Source organism: Felis catus, chromosome X (assembly GCF_018350175.1).
Source record: "Felis catus isolate Fca126 chromosome X, F.catus_Fca126_mat1.0, whole genome shotgun sequence".
NCBI lineage: Eukaryota > Metazoa > Chordata > Mammalia > Carnivora > Felidae > Felis > Felis catus.
In genome coordinates, this window is record NC_058386.1 from 66,641,058 (window position 1) to 66,654,486 (window position 13,429).

A 13,429-nucleotide genomic window follows, 5' to 3' on the forward strand; every position below is an offset into this window, starting at 1 on the left:
AAATCTGTGTCTTTTTCCAAGAGGCCCAGTACCCGTGTAGGATAGGAGATTCAGGAGGGCCTTGGTACCTTCCATGCAGTCTTCTTGGGTGTCGCTGGCAAGGAGGAGGTCATCTACATATTGGAGGACACACTCTGTGGTTTCCCTCAGAAAGTTGGTGAGGTCTATAGCTAGGGCTTCCCCAAAAAGAGTGGGTGAGTTCTTAAAACCTTGGGGAAGTCATGTCCAGCTCAGCTGCACCTGGTGCCCTGTAATGGGCTCAATCAATTCAAAGGGAAACGATGGTTGGGGGTGCCTGCGTGGCTCAGTCCATTAAGCGACTGACTTCAGGTCAGGTCATGATCTCACTGTTGGTGGGTTCAAGCCCGTGTCGGGCTCTGTGCTGACAGCTATGGGCTTGGAGCCTGTTTCCGGTTCTGTATCTCCCTCTCTGCTCCTCCCCCACTTGCACTCTGCCTCTCTCTGCTTCTTGAAAACAAATAAATGTTAAAAATATTTTTTTAAAGGCAAACAATGGTTGACTTTGAGGAGCCAGGTGGAGGCAAAAGAAAGCATCCTTTAGGTCGAGGCATGCAAACCATCTGGCTGACCCCAGAATTTGGCTGAGGAGGGGATACAGGTTCAGAACCACTGGGTGTAAGGAAACAGTCACTTTGTTAATGGTCCTCAAATCTGGTACCAGTCGGTATCCTCCTCCTGGCTTCTTGACTGGCAAGAGCAGGGTATTCCAAGCCGATTGGTACTCAATTAGAATACCTGCTTCTCTGAGCTTGGTAAGGTTCTCTTGTAGACCCATTCTAGCCTTGAGTGGAAGGGGGTACTGCCTTTGTCTCTGAGGTTGGGCTCCAGGGATCAGGTCAACAATGATGGGGGTCTGACTTCAAGCTAGTCCAGGTGGGTTATCTTCAGCCCATATAGAGGGGAATGTAAGGCTGAATTCTGAGGGGCTACAGGGTAGGGCCTGGGTGCAGAACAGTCTCCATTCTTTTTCCTTTGACTGAGTAATCGCCAAGACCAGGGTTTCCCTCTGCCTTGGGTTTAATTGGAGGCTAGTGTGTCTGGTGAGTTCAAAAGTTATCTGGGCCCCAAGTTTGGAGAGCAGATCCCGGCCCAGGAGACGAATCGGGCAGTCGGGTAAGCAGAGGAACTCATGCTGGACCTTGTGACCCCCAAGTTCACATTGTCAAGCTTGACAGAAGGGCTGTTGAATTGCCTGTGCCCCAGTGGCCCCAATTATGTTTGCCATCTTTTGGCTTAAGGGCACCACCAGGGAAGTAACAATGAAGTATTCAGCCCCAGTGTCAACCATGAAAGTTATTGTTCTGCCCCCTACCTTTATTTTGACCATAGGCTCATGGGGGAAAAGAGAGAAAGAGTCCCATTCCCCTCAGTCTTATTCTATCCTGGCCAGACCAACGAGGTTCTTGCCTCAAGGTTCCTCCTGATATTGGTTGGGTTTTGAGGGCCCCTTCCAATTCGGACTTTAATTCTTCCAGTGTCCCTTCTCTTTGCAGTATTCACATTGGTCCTTTTTTAAGGGGGCTCTGGGCTTCCCCCCCTTTTGGTGGTTGGGGTCTTCCCATCTTTGAAGCATCTGTTTCTTTTGGTGTGGCAGCAAGAAGGGTGGCCTTCTTTTTTAGTCTTCTCTCTGCTTCTCTTTCTGCTGTGACTTTTCTCTTCATGAAAACTGTATTGGTGACCTCTATCAGCTGAGTGATATTCATCCTGGCAAAGTCTTCCAACTTCCGGAATTTTCTTCTGATATCTGGGGCAGCCTATGCCACAAAAGAGGCATTTACCATTTGTTGACTTTCTGGTGCTTCGGGGTCAAATGGGGTGTAAACCTGGTATGCTTCTAATTCCCTTGCCTTTGGGGATGTGTCAAGTAAGAAATTGCTGCGGCTGAGGTCAGAGAGGTTTTTTCCTGCTTTCTCCTCTAGGGTTTTGATGGCTTCCTATCTCGCATTCAGGTCCTTTATCCATTTTGAGTTTGTTTTTGTGAATGGTGTAAGAAAGTGGTCTAGTTTCATCCTTCTGCATGTTGCTGTCTAGTTCTCCCAGCACCATTGGTTAAAGAGACTGTCTTTTTTCCATTGCATATTCTTTCCTGCTTTGTCAAAGATGAGTTGGCCATACTTTTTTTGGGTCTAGTTCTGGGGTTTCTATTCTATTCCATTGGTCTATGTGTCTGTTTTTGTGCCAATACTATGCTGTCTTGATGATGACAGCTTTGTAGTAGAGGCTAAAGTCTGGGATTGTGATGCCTCCTGCTTCGGTCTCCTTCTTCAAAATTACCTTGGCTATTTGGGGTCTTTTGTGGTTCCATACAAATTTTAGGATTGCTTGTTCTAGTTTCGAGAAGAATGCTGGCGCAATTTTGATTTGGATTGCATTGAATGTGTAGATAGCTTTGGGTAGTATTGACATTTTAACAATATTTATTCCTCCAATTCATGAGCATGGAATGTTTTTCCATTTCTTTAAATCTTCTTCAATTACCTTCATCAGCTTTCTATAGTTTTCAGCATACAGATCTTTTACATCTTTGGTTAGATTTATCTCTAGGTATTTTATGCTTCTTGGTGCAATTGTGAATGGGATAAGTTTCTTTATCTGTCTTTCTGTTGCTTCATTGTTAGTGTATAAGAAGGAAACTGATTTCTGTACATTGATTTTGTATCCTGCAACTTTGCTGAATTCCTGTATCAGTTCTAGCAGACTTTTGGTGGAGTCTATCAGATTTTCCATGTATAGTATCATGTCATCTGCAAAAAGTGAAACCTTGACTTCATCTTTGCCAATTTTGATGTCTTTGATTTCCTTTTGTTGTCTGCTGATGCTAGCACTTCCAACAGTATGTTAAACAACAGCGGTGAGAGTGGACATCCCTGGCGTCTTTCTGATCTCGGGGAGAAAGCTCTCATTTTTTCCCCATTGAGGATATTAGCTGTGGGTTTTTCATAAGTGGATTTTATGATGTTTTAGTATGTTCCTTCTATCCCGACTTTCTCAAGGGTTTTTATTAAGAAATGGTGCTGAATTTTGTCAAAGGCCTTTTCTGCATCGATTGACAGGATCATATGGTTCTTATCTTTTCTTTTATTAACGTGATGTATCACAATGATTGATTTGTGAATATGGAACCAGCCCTGCAGCCCAAGAATAAATCCCACTTCATCATGGTGAATAATTCTTTGTATATGCTGTTGATTTCGATTTGCTAGTATCCTATTGAGAATTTTTGCATCCATATTCATCAGGGATATTGGCCTGTAGTTCTCTCTCTTTTTTTTTTTTTTTACTGGGTTTCTGTATGGTTTAGGAATCAAAGTAATGCTGGCTTCATAGAATGAGCCTGGAAGTTTTCCTTCCCTTTCTATTTCTTGGAATAGTTTGAGAATGATAGGTGTTATGTGTGCTTTAAATGTCTGGTACAATTCCCCTGGGAAGCCATCTGATCCTGGACTCTTATTTGTTGGGAGATTTTTGATAACTGATTCAATTTCTTCACTGGTTATGGGTGTTCAGGCTTTCTATTTCTTCCCGTTTGAATTTTGGAAGTGTGTGGGTGTTTAGGAATTTGTCCATTTCTTCCGGGTTGTCCAGTTTGTTGGCATACATTTTTTCATAGTATTCCCTGATAATTGCTTGTATTTATGAGGGATTGGTTGTCATAATTCCATTTTAATTCATGATTTTATCTATTTGGGTCATCTCCCTTTCCTTTTTGAGAAGCTTGGCTAGAAGTTTATCAATTTTATTTTTTCAAAAAACCAACTCTTGGTGTCGTTGATCTGCTCTACAGTTTTTTTAGATTCTATATTGTTTATTTCTGCTCTGATCTTTACTATTTCTCTTCTTCTGCTGGGTTTGGGGTGTCTTTGCTATTCTGTTTCTATCCCCTTTAGGAGTGTGGTTAGATTTTGTATTTGGGAGTTTTCTTGTTTCTTGAGATAGGCCTGGGTTGCAATGTATTTTCCTCTCAGGACTGCCTTCGCTGCATCCCAAAGTGTTTGCATTGTTGTCTTTTCATTTTTATTTGTTTCTGTATATTTTTAAAATTTCTTCTCTAATTGCCTGGTTGACCCATTTATTCCTTAGTAGGGTGTTCTTTAACCTCCATGCTTTTGGAGGTTTTCCAGACTTTTTCCTGTGGTTGATTTCAAGCTTCATAGCATTGTGGTCTGAAAGTATGCATGGTATGATCTCAATTCTTGTATACTTATGAAGGGCTGCTTTGTGACCCAGTATGTGATCTATCTTGGAGAATGTTCCATGTGCACTTGAGAAGAATGTATATTGTGTTGCTTTGGGAGGTAGAGTTCTAAATATATCTGTCAAGTCCATCTGATCCAATGTGTCATTCAGAACCCTTGTTTCTTTATTGATCCTGTGTCTAGATGATCTATCCCTTGTTGTAAGTGGAGTATTAAAGTCCCCTGAAATTACCACATTCTTATCAATAAGGTTGCTTGTGTTTGTGCTTAATTGTTTTATATATTGGGGGTCTCCCGTATTAGGAGCATGGACATTTATAATTGTTAGCTCTTCCTGATGGATAGACCCTGTTATTACTAAATAATGTCCTCCTTCATATCTTGTTACAACTTTTAATTTACAGTCTAGTTTGTCTAATATAAGTATGGCTACTCCAGCTTTCTTTTGACTTGCAGTAGCATGATAGAAAGTTCTCCATCCCCTCACTTTCAATCTGAAGGTGTCCTCAGGTCTCAAATGAGTATCTTGTAGACAGCTAATAGATGGATGTTGGTTTTTTTTTTATCCATTCTGATACCCTATAACTTTGGTTGGAGCATTTGTTCCATTTACATTCAGTGTTATTATAGAAAGATGTGGGTTTACAGTCATTGTGATGTCTAGATTTCATGCTTGTAGTGATGTCTCTGGTTACTTGTCTCACAGGATCCCCCTTAGGATTTCTTGTAGGGCTGGTTTAGTGGTGATGAATTCCTTCAGTTTTTGTTTGTTTGGGAAGACCTTTATCTCTCTTTCCATTCTAAATGACAGACTTGTTGGATAAAGGATTCTCGGCTGCATATTTTTTCTGTTCATCACTTTGAAGATTTCCTGCCATTCCTTTCTGGCCTTCCAAGTTTCAACAGATAAATCCTTCAGTAGTCTTATCGGTCTCCCTTTATTTGTTGGAGTATGTTTATCCCTAGATGCTTTCAGAATTCTCTCTTTATCATTGTATTTTTCTGGTTTGACTATGATATGTAGTGCAGAAGATCAATTCAAGTTACGTCTGAAGGGAGTTCTCTGTGCCTCTTGGATTTCAATGCCTTTTTCCTTCCCCAGATCAGGAACGTTCTCAGCTATAATTTCTTCAAGTACACCTTCAGTACCTTTCCCTCTCTTCCTCCTCTGTAATCCCAATTATGCATGTTATTACATTTAATTGAGTCATTTAGTTCTCTAATTCTCCCCTCATACTCCTGGATGTTTTTATCTCTCTTTTTCTCAGCTTCCTCTTTTTCCATAATTTTATCTTCTAATTCACCTATTCTCTCCTCTGCCTCTTCAATCTGAGCTGTGGTGGCCTCCATTTTATTTGTCACTTCATTTATAGCATTTTTTCGCTCCTCCTGACTATTTCTTAGTACCTTGATCTCTGTAGTAATATATTCTCTGCTGTCCTGTATACTTTTTTCAAGCCAGCAATTAATTTTATGACTATTATTTTAAATTCATTTTCTGTTACATTGCTTAAATCGTTTTTGATCAGTTTGTTAGCTGTCGCTACTTTTTGGAGTTTCTTTTGAGGAGAATTGTTCCGTTTCATCATTTTGGATAGTCCCTGGAGTGTGTGGAACTGCAGGGCTCTTCCCCTGTGCTCTCTGGAGTAACTTGTGTTGGTGGACGGGGACACAGTCAGACCTGATGTCTGCCCCAGCCCACCGCTGGGGCCACAGTCAGACTGGTGTGTACCTTATCATCCCCTCCCCCAGGGGCAGGACTCATTGTGAAGTGGTGTGGCCCCTGTCTGGGCTACTTGAACACTGCCAGGCTTGTGGTGTTGCTTCAATGGGATCTGGCATATTAGCCGGGGTGGATCTGCAAAGTGCACAGGAGCGGGAGGGGCAGACTCAGCTTGCCTTGCCCTCAGTGGTCCACTTAGGGAGGGGCCCTGTGGCACCAGGATGGAGGCAGACTAGTCAGAGGGATGGATCCACAGAAGCACAGTTTTGGGTGTTTGTGCAGTGCAAGCAAGTTCCCTGATGGGAACTGGTTCCCTTTGGGATTTTGGCTGGGGGATCGGTGAGGGAGATGGCACTGGTGAGTGCCTTTGTTCCTCACCAAGCTGAGTTCTGTCCTCTGGGGCTGAACAACTCTCCCTTCCCATTGTCCTCTAGCCCCCGCGCTCTCAGAGCAGACCTGTTGACTTATAACATTCCAGATGTTAAGTCCTGATGGCTGTCAGAACACACTCTGCCTGGCCCTTCTGCTTTTGCAAGCCAGACTTGGAGGCTCTGCCTTGCTTGTGGGCTAGCTGCCCTTCCACTGCCCCGCCTCCTTCCCACCAGTCCGTGTAGCATGTACCGCCTCTCCACCCTTCCTACCCTCTTCCGTGGGGCTCTTGTCTACGCTTGGCACCAGTCTGTTCTGCTAGTCTTCTGGCAGTTTTCTGGGTTATTTAGGCAGATGTGGGTGGAATCTAAGTGGTCAGCAGGACAAGGTGAACCCAGTGTCCTCCTACACCACCATCTTCCTCCTGATAACTCCATTTTGGTGTTTAAATCTTCCAATATTTTAAACTTCAAAAGACATCATTAAAATTACTTGTAAAGTCGATATTTCATTTTAATTTACTCACATAATAACCCCACACTTTTTTTGTTGTAGTTCTTCCCTCTCTTCTCTTTAATTTCTTTCTTTACATCTGGAATCATATTCCTTCTGCCTATATAAATTGATTATTGCCATTAATTAGGGTTTTGTGTTGACTGGTAATGAATTCTGTTTTTCTTTACGTGAAATATCTTTATTTTGTCTCTACTTAAAAAGAATAAGTTCAATGACTGTTGGATTTTTTTCCTTGAAAATTATTTCAGTTTTTTGAAAATATTCTGTCATTCTCTTCTGGCTTCTTTTGATTTCCTTTAGAAGTGTTGTGTTTTTCTCTCTGGAAGTTTAAGACTTTTTCAATTTTGTTTTTGCATTTTTGCTATGAACATACCTAGATGTTGTTTTATTTGTATGCATCTTGTTTGAGTTTTTAGTACTCATTGAATCTGTGGCATGATATTTTTCTTCAGTTTAGGAAAATTATTCACTGTTACCTCTTGAATTATCTATTAAAATATTGCCTCTGTCTCACTTTATCCTTTCCCTTTGGGGCACCAAGAAAAGATATATCTTTCCATGATATCATATAGATATCTTATTCTCACTCTTTGAATTTTTCACCTTTTTTTCCTCTCATGCTTTAGTCTGGATATTTTCTGTGACTTACGTTCCATTTCACTAATTATATTTTTCACTCACTACTGTAAAACATATTCAGGAAATTCTTAATTTTATTTATTCAGTTATAGAATTTGCATTTGGTCCTTTTTTATTTATTCTGGTTGTCTGCTGCAATTCTACACTTTATCCACTTTTTAACACAATTTATTATAGTTATTTGTATTTTTTTCTGATAATTCTCATATCTGCAACTCATGTGGATTAGTTCCCTTTGAATACTTTACTCTTGCAGTTTGGTGACTTAAAAATCCATTATATCTTATAACTTTATTTGAATCCTATACATTGTATTAAAAAATTTGTAAAGACAATTTGAAGCTTTTGATTATTTTATATTCTTTTTTCAAGTTTATTTATTTATTTTTAGAGAGAGAGAGAGAGAGAGAGTATGAGTTGAGAAGTGTAAGAAAGAGAGGGATAAAGAGAATCCCAAACAGGCTCCACACTGTGTAGCCATGCATTGAAGAAAAAGGCTTTAAATATTTACATTTTTAATGTTTATTTATTTTTGAAAGAGAGAGAGACAGTGTGTGACCAGGGGAGAGGCAGAGAGATAGGGAGACACAGAATCCAAAGCAGGCTCCAGGCTCCAAGCACAGAGCTTGACATGGGGCTTGAACTCATGAACTGTGAGATCGTGACCTGAGCTGAAATTGGACACTTAACCAACTGAGCCACCAAGGCGCCCCTCAAGGTTTTTAGTCATTTAGATTGAGCAAATGTTCAGGGCTGCCTCTGTCAGTGAAATAGCAGCAGCAGCAAACCGCACATAGTCTTTATTTTATTTTGCCAGGCATAAACATCAAAGAATGTCAAAGCATTGGAGGAAAACACAAAGAGCCTCTAGACATAGACCAAACACACATCTAGTATCTACATGAAAGCATGCAGGGAAGTTGTGCAGTTTTAAGGACTGCTAGGCAATTAAAATGGGCCTGTTCCCTAACTGGCTTCTGGGTGGATCATGAGGTTCTGGATCTTATAGTGCTATTGTGTTCAACAGCCTTGAGACCAGGACATCATTGATGTTTCACCAATTGCCCTATTCACTTTCCCAGGGCTTAAAATACATTCTCTAAAAATAACTACAAATCTGTCAGCACTGAGCCCAATGAGGGTTGATACCACAGACTGTGAGATTATGACCTGAGCCAAAATAAAGGTCACATGCTTAACCAACTGATCCACCCAGGCACTCCTTGATTATTATATATTCTTATAAAGAAGACTAACTTTTGCTCCTGCTAGGTGGTTAGAGTGGAAATCTACTATCTTAATTCAATCACTAATTTTGCCCAATGACATATGACTTTTAATATTGGTAAAGGCTTATTCATTTCTGGTTTTCACTCTTAGTCTTGGGTCTATTCACATAGAGGATCCAACTCAAACCTGGGGTGTTATTTTCCGTCTTGCTTGATCCCAAACTTTAACTTTCACTTCACCAGTTCCTTTAGATATCTGAAATCACTGTTCAGGCTTTTGACCTCTTAGTCATCACTTATGAATTGAAAAAATGTCTTGAGTTGTGAATCCATGTGAACATGGATCATAATCCTGATAGTTATTTAGGTCCTTAATATTATTTTTTATGTATTAGTTTTTTTTTATTTACTAGCAGAAGGGTTAATATGGTAAATATTTACTCAGCATAGATAGGAGAGTAATTGTCATGGTCTGTATGTCTTTTCTCATCTTCTGAGAAATAGATATCAAGATAGTATTAGATGTGAAAGAACTTTATTTGTGAGACATCTATGAATAATGGGGAGAGATCATGAGTAACCAGAGAGTTTTCAGATTGTGATTCAAGTTTGAGCTTGTGAAAGAAACAAGAGAAGAAGGGCTTGAACAAAAATATCCTTATATCACAGTGAAGTTCTGATATAATTTCAGCAGACTTATATGGAGTCTCCAAGGGAAGGAATGGACCAGGACTTGTACCCCCATTGTACTTCTTCATTGACTAGGAGAAGCTCTGGAAAGTATGATCTTAGAATTCATGGGTTAAGGAGTGGAAACTAAGAACCTCTGATTCTTTTGAAAGAGATCTGAGTGGCACATCTATGGTATATTATACCATTTGCACTGCACATTTATGTTTCTACACATATTTTCATTAAGCATCTCCTCTATGGTTCCTGTGGGCCTTAATTTCTGTGATAAAACATAGAAAAAGGAAAATAGTGAGGAAAACTACTGATTTCACCACTGTATTTGGTGTCAGGCCAAAAATGATACTCATTTCCCATCTCAGATGTAATCTTAGTAGGTCTTGATAGGTATTGCTTAATAATGTGATCCAAAACTTCCTAAGGTCACTGAGCCCTTAATTCATTTGCAGACTGGAGTTGTATTTGGTGACCAATAATCATGTAAGTGCCAAATGGTGATCAAATGTATCACCTAAGTTACACACATTTTTCTCTCTGCTACTGTTATATGAAAGGAGCCCAATCTCCTCCTGCTTACCATGGTAAATGACCCTTGCCACAATGTTGACTCTTCATCTGCTGGTTCCTGGTCATAAGAGGCCCAAAGAACAAAGGTAGAAGTTGTTACATCTAGTTCAGTAGTACAATTTCTGTAATCCCAGAAAAAATCCATTAGGGATAAGAACATCTAATAATGAAGACCCCAGAGTTAAGAAAACAAAAACACAAAGTCTTATAGTGGGTCACTTAGAGTGTCTGTAAAGGGATCCACTTTTGTTTACACTCCTTGGTACCCAGAACCATGTTTTATTTCTAATGGGGTCACTGTACGATAGAGGTCTCCAACTATATATAGGACAATTATACTTTTCCCTAATGTATGGAATCCTGTACTTGTGTGACATTGCCTTTGAATAGTTACTTCACCTGTACATTAAATTAGTCATTTCAAAAAACTCAACAAGAAACCCATAATTATATATCAATTAATCTTCAACAAAGTAGTAAATAATACCCAAGTGGAAAAAGACAGTCTTTTCAACAAATGTTGTTAGGAAAATTGGTTAGCTACATATAAAAGAAAGTGGACAACTCTCTTACACTACATATAAAAATAAATTCAAAATGGAGTAAAGACCTAAATTTGAGACCTGCAACCATAAAAGTCCAAGAACAGTCAATAATATCTTGGACATTATCTATCTATCTATCTATCTATCTATTTATCTATATATATCTCCTGAGGCAAGGAAAATAAAAGCAAAAATAAACTATTGGGACTACATAAAAATAAAAAGCTTCTGTACAACAAAAGGGTCATAGACTCTGGGTATAAAGTTCTTTCTTATCTAGCAAGACAGTGGGATGCAGGATAAAAAGCTAGAGATGGCTAATGTCCAGAAAAAGACTAGAGCCCCAAATAAGGGTCCTTGCCCCACACTTATTAAGATCAGAAGGTTTAAAAACGTGATGGTGTGCACAGAGACATAGAAACTGTGAACATTAATTTGGGGACATGAGGGAAAAGGGGGATTTTGAAGATACACAGTGTTTGGGGTTTGGGTCAATATAAAACAAATTCCTGGCACTGCGTAGGTGGGTAGATGGCTGTTAACAGCAGACAGGAGGGATCATGTCTGTTTATCTTAGCCGGTCTAGGGGATGAGGCAGATAGGGAAAATAACCTCAGAGTTAACAAAGTACCTTTCTTTTGTTAATCATCTCCACTCTAGGCTGCTACACCTGAAGCGCAGTGGTCTATAGCGCAATTTACCTGTTTACCTAACTTGGTCCTTTCATCCTGTGAAATCAGTTTTCTTCTATAGTACTAAGTTGGGGGTGCTTCAACCCTGACTATCTAATCTTGTTTATTTCATATACTTATATATTTGGCACCTTTGTGCCCCTCTCTATTTGGGGGGCCTTTGCAACCCCCTCTATTCTGGGGTGCTTTTGCACCTCCCTATTTTTGGTGCCTTTGCACCTACTTATTCTTGGGGTGCCAATCTTGTTTACCCAATCCCAGGTGTGAACATCCTATGGCTTTGTATTTATTTATGCCTTGTTAACCCATTGGTGTAAACCCAGGGAATTTCTAAGCTTATTCCCCACACGAAGGAAACAATCAACAAAATTAAAAGGCAACCTAGAAGACACTTGCAAATAATATATCTGATAAAAGGTTACTATCCAAAATATATAAAGAACTTATACAGATCAACACCCAAAAAACAAATAATTCAATTTAAAAGTGGGAGGAAGACATGAACAGACATTTTTCCAAAGCAAATATGGAGATGGCCAACAGACACATGAAAAGATGCTCAACGTTAGACATCATCAGGGAAATGCAAATGGAAATTAGAATGAGATATCACCCCACCTCACACTTGTCAGAATGGCTAAAATTAACAACTCAGGAAATAATAGGTGTTGTCGAAGACATGGAGGAAGGGGAACGCTTTTGCACTGTTGGTAGGAGTGCAAACTGGTGCAGCCACTATGTAAAAACTGTATAGAGGTTCCTCAGAAAGTTAAAAATATAACTACCCTATGATCCAGCAATCACACTACTAGGTATTTAATCAAAAAATACAAGAATACTACCTCAAAAGGACACATGCATGATTATGTTTATAGCAGCATTGTGTACAGTAGCCAAATTATATAAACAGCACAAGTGTCCATGGACTGATGAATGGGTAAAGACCTGGTGTGTGTGTGTGTGTGTGTGTGTGTGTGTGTATTCCATACATATATATGATGGAATATTTCTCAGCCATAAAAGAGAATGAAATCTTGTCATTGAAATGACATGGATGGGGCTAGAGAGTATTATGCTACATGAAATAAGCCAGAGAAAGACAAATATATGATTTCACTCATATGTGGAAATTAAGAAAAAAAAAACAATGAGTAAAGGAAAAGTGTGTGTATGTGTGTGTGAGAGAGAGAGAAAGAGAGAGAGAGAGAGAGAGACTAAGAAACAGACTCTTAACTATTAAGAACAAATTTTGATGGCTACCAGCAGGGATGTGAATAGGAGGATGGGTGAAATAGGTGATGGGAATTAAGGAGTGCACTTATCATGATGGGTACTTGGTGATGTATGGGATAGTTGAATCACTATATTGTACAATGAAAATAATATAACACTGTATGTTAAACATACTGAGATCAAAATTTAATAAAAAACATAAAGACACCTGTTACAACAAATGAAAAAAAGTCATTTGAACATTCTTCATAGTGGCTGATTCTAGACTGTGTAATATGATATAACCAGTGAATCCTGTGGTCATGGACCCATGGAACCACTCCCATATCTCATATCAGGTACTTTCCTAGACCGAAGGAAGTGTGGCTGCCTGAGGTCTTGTGGGAAGACAAAGGTAAATCCATACCAAGAATAAACATTTCTCCCTGGTGGATGAGCTACTGACCCTTACAGGTTAGAAGATGCCCAATATACTCAACTTTCTACCAAATTCTTTTATCTACATATTTGTTCTTGTGGATATACCATGTGGATGCTTTCTGCTTGACATTAACATATGGTGCAAAAATCTTCCTACTTAGTGCCTGTTCCCATACATCCATCTATATGCCTCTACCCCAGACTTTCTTGTCTTTCATCTTCCAATCCTTTGCCTTTCAGGCTCCTAATTAAATGAGTAAGCCATTGGCCATTGCTTATAAATATGTATATATTCTCTCTTTGGATCACTTTTACTTCCACACATATTAGATGATCATGTACCATTTATTTCCATTAAGGTTCTGTGTGTGTGTGTGTGTGTGTGTGTGTTTTGGCTGGTAATAAATTTGTTCAGTTTCTCTGTATCTGAAAATATTGTCATCTAACAAGTACAGAATATACAATCTTTTTGGAAGATATATGAAATATGTATGCCATTTGTGTGAATGCTTAGGCCATTACTTCCTTTTGGCTGTTCCGAGTCCATGATAGACAAATGTGAAGTACTAATGACAATTCACTATTGATT